This window comes from Myodes glareolus, chromosome 8 (assembly GCF_982192425.1).
Source record: "Myodes glareolus chromosome 8, mMyoGla1.1, whole genome shotgun sequence".
In the NCBI taxonomy this organism is placed as follows: Eukaryota; Metazoa; Chordata; class Mammalia; order Rodentia; family Cricetidae; genus Myodes; species Myodes glareolus.
The window spans coordinates 44421168-44423598 of NC_142033.1; the positions used below are offsets into that span (position 1 = coordinate 44421168).

Here is a 2431-nt window from a genome sequence, read left to right on the forward strand (position 1 = left end):
CTAGAATGTCACTGAGGCAAGTATGATAGAGCAAATCTGCCGACAGCAGACAGTAAGAGAAGAGAGAAATATATTGTTCAAGGCCATGCCCTTAGGACAACCTTCCTCCAACATGGTCCCACCTCTGATAGCTCAACAAGCTAAGAAATCTTCAGTGGGTCATACTTTACATAAATTTTATGTTCCAATGTGTGGGAATAGCAGCCCCGAGTTACATTTCCCTGCCCCCATTTGAGGTGCTTATCTGCAAAGAAAACATAATAACTTTCCTCTGCCCCTGGAGTTGGGAAAGGAAGTTTGAGTGCACGTGATCATTCCTTGATCCCTGCTGGGGTCAGGTGACAGTCCCTCCTGGGGTCAGGTGACAGTCCCTTCGCAGCCCCCTCCTCTTTTGGTGCCATGGTATAAAAGTTAGCCCCAGCAGAACAATAAAGAAGCTGTTCCACCTCAACCTCGTGCTCTGTGAATTCATTCAACCTGGACACCCTCCGCCGCGACTCTTGGTTCGAGCCCGCGCTGGCGCAGTACCAGTGTCCTCTCAAAGGTCTTCACCTGTGAACACTACTGTACACATGGGGACCAAGAATTCAGCACATCAGCTTCTGGAGGACACTATAGATTCAAACTATAAAATGTCTTTAAACACTAATCAAAATGCCTTGGTCTCAGACAGACACAATTCAGATTATTAAAAAAAAATTTATAACATTCAGTCGAAGATATTTGTTATTAAATAGTTGCCAAAACAGATTAAGACATAAGTAAAAATGACTTTAGAAACAGTATTACCACCTCCATTTGTCCTGAAAAAATTTCTTGATTTCCTACGCTTGTACACCCAAAAGTTCACAAATGATAGACTTCCATTTGTTATCCAGCACTTAAATGAAAGATACAAGAAAGTATAAGTGTTTTCAAAGAATATAACATTAAAAATAAAGCTAGCTTTAGGATTTAAATGTTTAAGTACAAATAATCATGTTTCTTTAATGATTAAGGTAGAAAGCAACAATGACCAAAAGCAGCAGCAGCATCATATGTTACAGAATTGGAAAAGACTGGAGATGGCCCCTTAACTTATCTAAGGCTAAGGCTAAGAATTCATAATTGGTAATAAGTCTCCTTGTCTTTATTTGGGAGCTGGTTGACAGTCCAAAGAAAATCCCAACTACAAAGTACAGTTTTAGGGCTTTGTCTGCCATGCAGAAGGACCTAGAATCAATTTGTGAGAGAGAGAAAGAAGGGAGGGGAAAAGAAGAAGAACAAGAAGAGAAGGAGGAAGAAGAGGAGGGGGAAAGAAGAGGGAAAATGAAGAAGAGGAGAAGGAGGAGGACAGGAGTAAGGTAGACCTAATCCAAATTTATATATAACCTCCTGTAGACTTAGATTCAAATTTGTAGATAACAAGTAAGGTGACTTTATGCTTCATGCTAACTTTTCCTCATTTTCCTTTGTTTTTTTAAGTTTACCAAACTTAATCTATTTTTTTTTGTACTTTTTCTCACTTTTATTTATGACCGATTTTCCCCGATCTCTTCTGTTCAAAAGTTCTTGGAGACAATTCCATCAGCTTTAGCCAATCGGAGAATAGAATCATCTGACTCACCCATCCTGCGAATGGCCCCACAGATAGCGTAGGTTTTAAACTGGCCATTAAATCGACCTGTGACCCTGTCAACCTCGGCCACGTTCATCTGGATGGACGTGTGGTCCTTGGCACCAATGATGCGGTTGCTCGCTGAGCATTTCCGCGGCACGTACAGGTCCACGAACTGGCCAGTGTCCTTCTGCATGTCGAGGTCCTGCCTGCTCACTAGGCCGCGGGAGCACAGAAAAGCACTTAATCCATTTTTTATGTTTTTTGCCTTAAACACGAAACTCTGCAAAGTTTACACGATTTATGGATAAGTATAATATAAATCAATAGAAAAACATTTAAAACATTTATATTTTATAAAAGATGTTTATATAATTGTATTTCACTATATTTGAGATTACTAAGACTACACCATTACAACATTTGTGACATCCTGATGACTTTTTAACTCACAATTAAAGGTAGATAGTATATGGAACATATATTTTATATTGTAGTCTTGTCTTCTGTATAATCTCTTCCTCAATAAATATCTGAAATGTTTATAATAAAATGTTATATTTGTGTCAATATATATAAATTGTATGTCTCTAAATGTGTGTGAATGTGCGTGTGTGTTGTTTATATATGTGCATAGGTTGTGAGAAATATAAAAGTTTTGTAATTTCCTACTGTGATGAGAATATAAATGTGATGCTTGTGCTGTTTGTTCTTATTGGGCTAATACACGTCTTAACAACTTAAGTTGAAAGTCTCTTGCACTGCAATAATGGCACTGTTCTCATTAACAGGGATCCAGGAAAGAAACAATATTTCTTTAACTTAGTCCACAGC

The 2431-nt window shown here is 38.4% G+C and overlaps 1 pseudogene; it reads right to left on the bottom strand.

Annotated features, from left to right (window-relative positions):
- Positions 1-1511: 1511 nt before the first annotated feature.
- On the bottom strand, positions 1512-1809 carry LOC125387561 (small ribosomal subunit protein eS21 pseudogene; annotated as a pseudogene).
- Between the last annotated feature and the right edge of the window lie 622 nt (positions 1810-2431).